General features: G+C 47.9%; 1 long non-coding RNA gene across 1 annotated transcript in view; it reads right to left on the reverse strand.

Moving 5' to 3' along the window:
- Window positions 1-565: 565 nt before the first annotated feature.
- Window positions 566-12,630, reverse strand: part of LOC138667470 (uncharacterized) — a 66,716-nt gene continuing 54,651 nt past the window's right edge. Inside the window, exons 2-3 of the long non-coding RNA XR_011318774.1 lie at window positions 11,450-11,557; window positions 566-624 (exon numbers count right to left, since the gene is read on the reverse strand). This is a non-coding gene — a long non-coding RNA (uncharacterized lncRNA). The remainder of the gene's footprint in view (window positions 625-11,449; window positions 11,558-12,630) is intronic.

Here is a 12,630-nt window from a genome sequence, read left to right on the forward strand (position 1 = left end):
CCGCCACGAACACGAATGGCCTGACACCTTAGCCATTCATGTCCCTCCACACCTTCAAGCTTAATTCAATGCCACTACGGATAGCCAAACACCACATATCATTACCCACCGCGTTCAGGTGCACGCCATCAGCTCTCCAGTAAGCTCCTTGACCCGATTCCAAGTCCACATGTCTCACGGCCAACGCACCATTCCTCACCATAAACCGAGATATGGCCCTGTTTATTTTAATCCGGGCCCTGTTCACCCCCTCGTGTGATCTAGCACCTCTCCATCTTTTACGGGGAATGATGTCGGACCACACCAACAACACTTTTGGAAACATGACCCAGAACCTCAGGATATCGAATTTGATATCCTTAATCAGCTCCCTACAAGACCGTTTAGCCAAATCATTCCCCCCTAAATGTATCACCACGATCTCCGGCACTCTATCCAGTCTAACAAAACGATGAAATTCAGGTAACCATTCCTTCCACACCATCCCCCTTTTACCGATCCATCGTAAAGTCACTGTCTCTCGAGAAAGACCCAACTGACGACCGTCCGGACGAACCGCAGCACGCAACGCAGCCCATACAACATACGAATGCCCCATGATCCAGACGAGCATCGGATCAGGCCCTGCAACACAGAAAGAAAGGCAACAAACAATTAACTTAACACAGCTTCTAACTCACAATAGGTTTGGGCGAACATACGACTGGAATCTAACATACATAGTAACATAGTTAGTAAGGCCGAAAAAAGACATTTGTCCATCCAGTTCAGCCTATATTCCATCATAATAAATCCCCAGATCTACGTCCTTCTACAGAACCTAATAATTGTATGATACAATATTGTTCTGCTCCAGGAAGACATCCAGGCCTCTCTTGAACCCCTCGACTGAGTTCGCCATCACCACCTCCTCAGGCAAGCAATTCCAGATTCTCACTGCCCTAACAGTAAAGAATCCTCTTCTATGTTGGTGGAAAAACCTTCTCTCCTCCAGACGCAAAGAATGCCCCCTTGTGCCCGTCACCTTCCTTGGTATAAACAGATCCTCAGCGAGATATTTGTATTGTCCCCTTATATACTTATACATGGTTATTAGATCGCCCCTCAGTCGTCTTTTTTCTAGACTAAATAATCCTAATTTCGCTAATCTATCTGGGTATTGTAGTTCTCCCATCCCCTTTATTAATTTTGTTGCCCTCCTTTGTACTCTCTCTAGTTCCATTATATCCTTCCTGAGCACCGGTGCCCAAAACTGGACACAGTACTCCATGTGCGGTCTAACTAGGGATTTGTACAGAGGCAGTATAATGCTCTCATCATGTGTATCCAGACCTCTTTTAATGCACCCCATGATCCTGTTTGCCTTGGCAGCTGCTGCCTGGCACTGGCTGCTCCAGGTAAGTTTATCATTAACTAGGATCCCCAAGTCCTTCTCCCTGTCAGATTTACCCAGTGGTTTCCCGTTCAGTGTGTAATGGTGATATTGATTCCCTCTTCCCATGTGTATAACCTTACATTTATCATTGTTAAACCTCATCTGCCACCTTTCAGCCCAAGTTTCCAACTTATCCAGATCCATCTGTAGCAGAATACTATCTTCTCTTGTATTAACTGCTTTACATAGTTTTGTATCATCTGCAAATATCGATATTTTACTGTGTAAACCTTCTACCAGATCATTAATGAATATGTTGAAGAGAACAGGTCCCAATACTGACCCCTGCGGTACCCCACTGGTCACAGCGACCCAGTTAGAGACTATACCATTTATAACCACCCTCTGCTTTCTATCACTAAGCCAGTTACTAACCCATTTACACACATTTTCCCCCAGACCAAGCATTCTCATTTTGTGTACCAACCTCTTGTGCGGCACGGTATCAAACGCTTTGGAAAAATCGAGATATACCACGTCCAATGACTCACCGTGGTCCAGTCTATAGCTTACCTCTTCATAAAAACTGATTAGATTGGTTTGACAGGAGCGATTTCTCATAAACCCATGCTGATATGGAGTTAAACAGTTATTCTCATTGAGATAATCCAGAATAACATCCCTCAGAAACCCTTCAAATATTTTACCAACAATAGAGGTTAGACTTACTGGCCTATAATTTCCAGGTTCACTTTTAGAGCCCTTTTTGAATATTGGCACCACATTTGCTATGCGCCAGTCCTGTGGAACAGACCCTGTCGCTATAGAGTCACTAAAAATAAGAAATAATGGTTTATCTATTACATTACTTAGTTCTCTTAGTACTCGTGGGTGTATGCCATCCGGACCCGGAGATTTATCTATTTTAATCTTATTTAGCCGGTTTCGCACCTCTTCTTGGGTTAGATTGGTGACTCTTAATATAGGGTTTTCATTGTTTCTTGGGATTTCACCTAGCATTTCATTTTCCACCGTGAATACCGTGGAGAAGAAGGTGTTTAATATGTTAGCTTTTTCCTCGTCATCTACAACCATTCTTTCCTCACTATTTTTTAAGGGGCCTACATTTTCAGTTTTTATTCTTTTACTATTGATATAGTTGAAGAACAGTTTGGGATTAGTTTTACTCTCCTTAGCAATGTGCTTCTCTGTTTCCTTTTTGGCAGCTTTAATTAGTTTTTTAGATAAAGTATTTTTCTCCCTATAGTTTTTTAGAGCTTCAATGGTGCCATCCTGCTTTAGTAGTGCAAATGCTTTCTTTTTACTGTTAATTGCCTGTCTTACTTCTTTGTTTAGCCACATTGGGTTTTTCCTATTTCTAGTCCTTTTATTCCCACAAGGTATAAACCGCTTACACTGCCTATTTAGGATGTTCTTAAACATTTCCCATTTATTATCTGTATTCTCATTTCTGAGGATATTGTCCCAGTCTACCAGATTAAGGGCATCTCTAAGCTGTTCAAACTTTGCCTTCCTAAAGTTCAATGTTTTTGTGACTCCCTGACAAGTCCCCCTAGTGAAAGACAGGTGAAACTGCACAATATTGTGGTCGCTATTTCCTAAATGCCCAACCACCTGCAGATTTGTTATTCTGTCAGGTCTATTAGATAGTATTAGGTCTAAAAGTGCTGCTCCTCTGGTTGGATTCTGCACCAATTGTGAAAGATAATTTTTCTTGGTTATTAGCAGAAACCTGTTGCCTTTATGGGTTTCACAGGTTTCTGTTTCCCAGTTAATATCCGGGTAGTTAAAGTCCCCCATAACCAGGACCTCATTATGGGTTGCAGCTTCATCTATCTGCTTTAGAAGTAGACTTTCCATGCTTTCTCTTATATTTGGGGGTTTGTAACAGACCCCAATGAGAATTTTGTTACCATTTTTCCCTCCATGAATTTCAACCCATATGGACTCGACATCCTCATTCCCTTCGCTAATATCCTCCCTTAAAGTGGACTTTAGACAAGACTTTACATAGAGACAAACCCCTCCTCCTCTCCGATTTTTACGATCCTTTCTAAACAGACTGTAACCCTGTAAGTTAACTGCCCAGTCATCTAACCATGTCTCGGTTATTCCCACTATGTCAAAGTTACCTGTAGATATTTCTGCTTCTAGTTCTTCCATCTTGTTTGTCAGGCTTCTGGCGTTTGCGAGCATGCAGTTTAGAGGATTTTGTTTTGTTCCAATCTCCTCACTGTGGATTGTTTTAGAAATGTTCTTACCTCCCTTCTGAGTATGTTTTCCTGGGTCGTCTTTGTTCGAGTCTAATGTTTTTCTTCCCGTCCCCTCTTCTTCTAGTTTAACGCCCTCCTGATGAGTGTAGCGAGTCTTCTGGCGAATGTGTGTTTCCCAGGTTTGTTGAGGTGTAGTCCGTCTCTGGCGAGGAGTCCATCATACCAGTAATTCACACCGTGGTCCAGGAATCCAAATCCTTGTTGTCTGCACCATCGTCTTAGCCAGTTGTTTGCATCAAGGATCCTGTTCCATCTCCTGGTGCCATGCCCATCTACTGGAAGGATAGAAGAAAAAACTACCTGTGCATCCAGTTCCTTTACTTTCTTCCCCAACTCTTCAAAGTCCTTGCAGATTGTCGGTAGGTCCTTCCTTGCCGTGTCATTGGTGCCAACATGTATCAGAAGAAATGGGTGGACGTCCTTGGAGCTGAAGAGCTTTGGTATCCTATCGGTCACATCCTTGATCATCGCACCTGGAAGGCAGCATACTTCTCTTGCAGTTATGTCCGGTCTGCAGATGGCTGCTTCTGTGCCTCTCAGTAGTGAGTCTCCCACCACCACCACTCTTCGTTGCTTCTTGGCTGTACTTTTTGCTGTCACTTGTTGCTGTGTGCCCTTTTCTTTTTTGCTTGCTGGTATTGCTTCATTCTTAGGTGTGCCATCTTCATCCTCTACAAAGATTTGATATCGGTTCTTCAGTTGTGTGGTTGGTGATTTCTCCATGGTCTTCTTGCTTCTTTTGGTCACATGCTTCCACTCATCTGCTTTTGGAGGTTCTCTGACACTTTTTTCACCTTCTGTGACCAGTAGAGATGCTTCTGTTCTGTCTAGAAAGTCTTCATTCTCTTTGATGAGTTTCAAAGTAATCTTGAAGATTCCCACCTCCCAATTCTCCGAACCACATCCTCACCAAGGCCCCACCTAGCGGCCTCAGTCGCTGCCCCGATCCTGAAGGAGTGACCACTATATTGTGTTGCAGGTAAGCCCGCTGCCGCCAAACATTTCCTAAAAACAGAAATAAACTGAAAACGGGACAAGAAAGACCCATTTTCGTGCACCAAGAATGGCTCGTCTAACACCCCGCCCTTTGCCATGTACTTCTTCACGGATGCCACCGGGCACACCGGGGATCCTTCAACATTGAACAACACCACTTTGCACCCTTTCCCATACACGTCCGTTTTGGAAGCCTTAATAAACACTACCACCTTATTCCCTTCGACATCCACGTTTTCTCTTAACAAAATACCTTTTTTACTAACGGACGGGCTAACCAACTCACCTAACCGAAATGCCCCAAAGAAGGCCAAAGAAAAGGCTGCACGGAACAGAACCACTTCCCATTCGGAAAAACACACCTCTTGCAACTTCCGCTCAATGGCTGAGAGCACCTCATAAGATACGGGTCGGCGACCGTCCGAAGCCTTCCAGCCTTTCTTCCAACCCCGAACAACTTGCCGAACCAAGAAGGATTTCGTTATATCCTTACCCCCCCTCCATTTAAGGTTGAAGGCTAGCCCCGCCAGAAACTTATTCAAACGTGTCACAGACCAACCTGCCTCCCAATGATGACCTAAGAACAACAACAAACCATACTCCTCCTCCATATCCTGGTCCATACTTGACATCCAGGATTCCCACAAGCTCCAAGCCTGATTATAATGAGACCAAGATGAATCCGCGAGCGATTTGGTAAATAACTCTGTTACGGCCCTCGCGGCAGGTTCCACAACTCCACTGGACAATCCCGGCCCGCGCTCTCCGCCTGTGGTGCCAAATCCCGGAAAAGCTGCCACTGAAATTGAGAAAGAGCAACAACTATTGGATCAGGCGCTGACAAGCTAACTTCAGATACAATCCATAAGTTAAACTTAAGACCCAGGAAAACCAAGTGCTGCAAGACCTTCACTACTGCAGGCGTAGCCGCTGACAACGAGTTTACCGCCGTCACCGTTCCAACATGCTCACAATGAAAAGAAATCTTCAAATTCCTCAATTTGTCACCCCACAGGGCCAACGCAACTACCCTGGGGAACAAATGCAACAGTAGCCGGTTGTTTGTTAACCCCTCCTCCTTCCATTCTTCCGGCCAAGCCGCTGCTGACCAGCTACCATGAAAGAAAAGACCAAAGCCACTCATTTCAACGACATGCACCAAAATGCCCAAGGAGGTAGCATCTGCCACCGGCTGAATCCACAGAGATCTGCCATTGTACTCGTCCAGAAAATCCGCCCACATCTTCAAATCGTCCCGAAACTCTTTCTTTATCCTGATGAAATGCAAAGGGGACTTTACCCCTACTGTTGCCAAGGATAGGCGGCGGCAGAACGCTCGACCCATCGGCATGATCCTACATGCAAAGTTCAGTTTCCCTAACAACGATTGCAAACTGCGCAAATTTATCTTCTTCAAACCAATCGTATTAACCACATCTTGGCGCAACGCGGTAACCTTGTCTGCAGGTAGCCTACATTCCATTGCTACCGTGTCGATTTCAATGCCTAGGAAGCTCAACACTGTCACCGGACCAACTGTTTTATCCTCCGCCAAAGGCACCCCGAAGTTTTTTGTCACACTCTCCATTGTATGCAACAAAATCGAACAATCTGCTGATTCCGCTGGCCCTATAAACAGAAAGTCATCCAGATAGTGCGAACATGAGCGTATCCCAGACACATCTTTCACCACCCATTCTAGGAACGTGCTGAAGGCCTCAAAGTAAGCACATGAAATCGAGCAACCCATGGGAAGACAACGATCAACAAAGAAGCCGCCATCCCAAAAACAACCCAATAAATGCAAACTGTCAGGATGAACTGGCAACAAACGAAAGGCCGCTTCGATGTCGGTCTTAGCCAGCTTAGCCCCCTTTCCACATGCTCTAACCCACTCCATCGCTGAATCGAATGATAAGTACGACACCGAACTCAACTCGGGATCAATACCATCATTAACCGAAGATCCCTTCGGAAATGACAGGTGATGGATTAACCTAAATTTATTAGGTTCTTTCTTAGGGACCACGCCAAGAGGTGACACCCTCAGATTTGCAATCGGAGGGGCGACAAACGGGCCTGCCATTCTTCCCAGAGCAACTTCCTTATTCAACTTCTCCGACACGACCTCCGGGAATTGTAACGCCGATTTCAAATTTTTTCTTTTTAAACTAACATCCTGCTCAACATAAGGGATTTTGAAACCCTCCTTAAAACCGTCGCGCAATAAAACTGCAGCTGACCTATCAGGGTATCTACTTAGAAAGGCCTCCATCACGACCCACTGCACCGGAGTCACCCCTTTTGTCAGCTGAATCTCCAACTTTTTGCCTGTTACCCCTGAAACATTTTGAAGCGCTATGCACCCCCCCGCAGGTTGAACACTCGTGCCTATATTTACACTTGCTCCCGAATCTGCATATGCCATCATTGAAGGCGAAACACAGTCCCTTCTGCAAAGCCGCCGAGTGTCCTGACTGCCCTGAACTCCCGGCGCCCCCGTGAAAAGGCTGGCTAGTCTGACCTAAACGGGACGGGACCATAACTCTCATCCACAACGCTATGTCCTTGTGATCCCACCTGATACTTGGCCTAAAAGCCTTACGCTGACGAAACTGTTCGTCATAGCGTAACCAACCCTGTCCCCCATAGGTCCTGTAAGCCTCCCCTATGGCATCTAAGTAACAAAATAATGCCGAGCAATTTTCCGGGGCCTTCTCCCCGATTACGCTAGCCATAATAGCGAAAGCTTGCAGCCAATTTGAAAATGATCTGGGAATCAGCCTATATCTCCGTTTCTCCTCATCTTCTTTTTTAGAGTCCTCCCTTCTAGGTCTATCCAAATTAAATCTCTCTAGGGGTGAAAGAGAAAATATTTCTATGTACTCCCCTTTCCAGATTTTTTCCCTAACCTCTTGTTTTAAATGTGCCCCTAACGGGCCCTCGAAGCAGACATAGACCTCCCCCCTAGCCGCATCATCTAGTTGCGGTACATCCTCCTTTTCCTTATCCTGCAAAGCTCCCTCACCTGGTGCATCAATTCCTGACCCAGACCCTGGTGCTGTTCCGTCCTTCTCCCTTGATGAGCTCCCCGTGTCTGCCGCAGGACCCGCACTGCTGGATGTACCCGTAACTTCAGACAACTGTCTAGACCCCTCAAACGACCCCGTATTTCCCAACCAAGCAGCTGACGGCAAAGACCCCCTGCTAAGACCGGACCCCCACAAGCCCGCTAGCTCCCCTAAACCTCTAAGGATTAAACCCATACCCCCGCTAGCAACTCCCGAAGTAATGTCACTATTCCTAGCTTCAGGGGAAACTATGCCTGGCAAATTAAAGATAGGGAAAATGTTCTCACCTAGCTGCCTGGGTGCTGTGAGCCCAGCAGCCGAAGATCCAGCTCCCAGCCGAAGGTGTCCTGCATCCCGACCGGCTTGATCCGCGATGTTGCCCGCCGAACTCCTGGCGGCCGTATCCGTGTCCTGGCGACTCGGTGATGCCGTCGACTGCCCTGGTGCTGCGGAAAGGGAAAAGGCCGAGCCAGCATCCTGCCGCCCGATGGAAGATGTGCGGCTCCTTGCCACGGATACGTCCCCGGCACTGCGTACCGAAGCGACGGAATGTCGCCTGCCGGAATCCGGAAAATTTCCGCCACCACCAGCAGAGGACGCAGATCCAGGAAAGTTCCGGCCATCACCAGCAGAGGGCGCAGATCCAGGAAAATCCCGGCCATCACCAGCAGAGGGCGCAGCTGCAGGAAAATCCCGGCCAACACCAGCAGAGGGCGCAGAACTTGCAATATCCAGGCCACCACCAGCAGAGGGCGCTGCTGCGTTGAAGACTCCAGAGCTGTGCACTGCAGAAGGCCGCACGCTGATGCCAGGGCCAGCCGACTGCCGCCCGCATAATCCTCGGCGCTGAGGGGCCACCGCACCTGACCCCCGTCTCCTCGGCTGTCGCTGCCTCCCACGCTGAGCGGCGCCAGCGGGCATGCTGGCGGCCGCCGTACCGGCTCCTGCTCCTGCCGCCCCACGTCGCCCGGACACTGAAGGAGGGGAGGAAGGATCCACCCCCCGTTGTAGGCCCCGCCGCACTGGAGGATTCCTCCCGGCGCCGCGCTGTGAGGTGGAGGGAACAGCGCTGCTTACCGGAGGGTCCGCAGAGGGGCTCCTATTTCGGCGCCGGGCCCTGGGGATGATGTCCGGGCTTAGGCACGCCGGAGGCCTAGTCCTCCGCGGCCGGCGCCCGTCCTGCGGTGCCTGCGATGGTGCTCCCGATGTCCCCTGGAGAAGGCTGTTAACGGATGCATTCAGCCAATCTGTCCCCTGGGAGCTGGCTGCCGTCCGGAGACGCTGGAGGATCGCTTCAACGTCCATTCTGGTAAGTGTGACAGAGATTCCTCACTTGTCACGCAGGCACCTAAAATGGATGCCTGCGTGAGGAGCGTGCCCCTTTTTATGTGCCCCCTCCCCACAGTCCCCTAGTTCCACCCCTTATTTTCAAAAAATGCCCCTAAAGCCACCCCTCAAGTTCCCAGTTAACCCCTTACCACCGTATCCCTTCTAACTGCTCCAGCTCCCCAGGTCCCACGTAACCCCGTCATGGCGGCCTCCCTTTACGTGCCGTGGGCCCCCAGTACGGCCTTTCTGGACGGGCTGTCACTGTAATATGGGGGGTGTATGACAAAGTGAGAAATGTAGTAATTAGATTGCAGATATAGATAGTTTTGTATGTATGGACACTGCACAATACCACGTCTCCTATTCTGTGTATATGGACACTGCACAGTACCAGTTCTCCTATTCTGTATATATGGACACTGCACAGTACCACTTCTCTCATCCTGTATGTATGGACACATCACAGTACCACTTCTCCTATTCTGTATATATGGACACTGCACAGTACCACTTCTCTTATTCTGTATGTATGGACACAGCACAGTACCACTTCTCTTATTCTGTATGTATGGACACAGCACAGTACCACTTCTCCTATTCTGTATATATGGACACAGCACAGTACCACTTCTCCTATTCTGTATATATGGACACAGCACAGTACCACTTCTCCTATTCTGTATATATGGACACTGCACAGTTCCACTTCTCTTATTCTGTATGTATGGACACAGCACAGTACCACTTCTCTTATTCTGTATGTATGGACACTGCACAGTACCACTTCTCTTATTCTGTATGTATGGACACTGCACAGTACCACTTGTCTTATTCTGTATATATGGACACTGCACAGTACCACTTCTCTTATTCTGTATATATGGACACTGCACAGTACCACTTCTCTTATTCTGTATGTATGGACACTGCACAGTACCACTTGTCTTATTCTGTATATATGGACACTGCACAGTACCACTTCTCTTATTCTGTATGTATGGACACTGCACAGTACCAGTTCTCCTATTCTGTATATATGGACACAGCACAGTACCACTTCTCCTATTCTGTATATATGGACACAGCACAGTACCACTTCTCTTATTCTGTATATATGGACACTGCACAGTACCACTTCTCTTATTCTGTATATATGGGCACTGCACAGTACCACATCTCCTACTATATATATATATATATACAGAGTAGGATAAGTGGTACCTTGCAGTGCCCATATATGTAGAATAGGAGACGTGGTACTGTGTGCAGTGTCCATACATACATTTTTCTCTCTCTATATATATATGTATATTCTGGTCTGGAGGAGGAGTTAGTTAGTCTGGAGGAGATTGAGAGAGAGGAGTGTGAGGAGAGCCGGGGCCATGCAGCCAAGTGTGGTGCTGCAGCTCCAGGCCAGAAAGGAAAAGCAGGAACATTGCATTGATAGCAAGTGCCTGAGGGGAGAAGCACAGGAGAACACAGGAGCTGGAAGGGAGCTGCGGTTGTGCTTCTTCCAAGCTGCAGCGCAGGAACCGGGCACCGGGAGCCTGAGACTATGTAGTACTTCATGCCCCACGGCTGAACCGGAGGACAGTAGATTTTAAGTCGACTGTGCACACCCCAACCTGAAGGTACAGCTGAAGACACCGCAGCAACAGGCCCTGCAGCCAGCGCACCTGACCCCAGCAGAGGCAGAGAGGGAGACCGGCACCGTAGAGACAGGTATAAAAACTGGAAACCCTGGTGGAACCCTTAGAACCCCCGCCAACTTTAACACCTGGCCAGGTAGTTACCACTGTAACCTAGGACCGCATGGCAGACCTGGGGGGTATACTCACAGACCCGCTGATACTTGAAACCTTGTCCCACAGGGCATGCAGGCAGCAGGAAACCATACACTGGAGGCACCCTAAGTCAGACATGATGGGGTTCCCAGTAGAGGCCCAAGCAGCAGCGAGTCGCGTAGAGATGGTAGAAAAGGAGAAGTACTGCCAGCGGCAGATCTTAAAACTTGTAGCAAAGGATAAAGAGCACAGAGTCAAGTGGGAGGCAATGGAGGAACGTAATATGCTGGCTAAAGCCCCGTCCCGCAAAGCTAGACCCACGGATAGAGGACCAATAAGGAAAGTAACTGTGGTTTCATTTAACCTGGACAGAGGATGGGGGTTTATTAAGGAACATGGAGAACATACAGTACTCTTCGTTAACAGTAGAGGCGTTGAATCACACCTCTTAAAGGGACACCCACACCTTGACCTATACCAAGGAGACAAAGTCACAATCACCCGGCACAATGGTGAAAGGGGACATTATGCCCCGAGTGTAAAAAGGTGCATAGAAGAGCGTGCTAATACCGGTGTAGCCTCTGAGAGTAGGATACATACCCAGGCTACACAAACTCCTGTTGCTGGACTATTCACAGAAGAGTCGCCTGTTGTGACATATAAAAAGGAACTTCCCCAGTCAGGAAGAAGTGGACACCAGGACCTGCCCTGGAAAAGAAAATAAAGAAGAGGAACCAATAAATAATGACAATTGAGGTTCATAGTTAGTAATCTGGTTTAAGAATGTTCATTAAAATTAAAAGGACAGTAAAGGTAATGAACGGTGCATACCTGAAAACTTTCCCCTGTAAATAGTTGGTACTTCTTAAGATGCCCCATTATTGGTTTTACCACACGACGGTAGCGTGTGTGGAACCCTGTTTGTTTCTAAGACCGAAGAAAACACGTTTGGCGTGGCCGAAGACAAGGTCTGGATGTTATGCCTTGCAGCCCGCTTGGGGTTTAGAATGGGTCCCCCAAATCACTGCTGTCATTGGTGCACAAGGACACCTTGAAGTTAAAATGTTTGCACTTTTGATGTGATGTTTTCATTTATGTAAATTTTAAGTTAAGTAAGGTTTCAAGCAAGTGCCTGAGGGGAGAAGCACAGGAGAACACAGGTGCTGGAAGGGAACTGCGGCTGTGCTCCTTCCAAGCTGCAGCGCAGGAATCGGGAGCATCGGGAGCCTGAGGCTGTGTAGTACTTCATGTCCCACAGCAGAACCAGAGGACAGTAGATTTTAAGTCAACTGTCCGCACCCCAATCTGAAGTTACAGCAACACACAGAGCCCGAGTCATCATAGAGACTCTGTAAAAAGGCTCGAGTCATTTCCATGCAGGTACTGTCCCAGGACAGGAGAGAGAGGATCTTGACAAGGGGTCCCCAACTCCAGGCCTCGAGGGCCGCCAACAGTGCAGGTTTTCAGGATTTCTTTAGTATTGCATCGGTGGTAATGTGATCATCTGCACAGGTGATGATTCCAACCCCTGTGCAATACTAAGGAAATCCTGAAAACCTGCACTGTTGGCGGCCCTCGAGGCCTGGAGTTGGGGACCACTGATCTTGACAGAAGTCACAGGCAGCAAGGAAATCGCTTATTCAGCGCAAGATGGAAGGCTTACGAACCTCACCTGGGAAAGGGATCTGTAATTGCTTCCCGGCCGACCGGACCTCACCAACACTCGTTGCTGGTACCCTGGACTGTGGCTGTCTACCATCAGTAAACCAGGTAAAGAGACT

This window comes from Ranitomeya imitator, chromosome 2 (genome assembly GCF_032444005.1).
Source record: "Ranitomeya imitator isolate aRanImi1 chromosome 2, aRanImi1.pri, whole genome shotgun sequence".
In the NCBI taxonomy this organism is placed as follows: domain Eukaryota; kingdom Metazoa; phylum Chordata; class Amphibia; order Anura; family Dendrobatidae; genus Ranitomeya; species Ranitomeya imitator.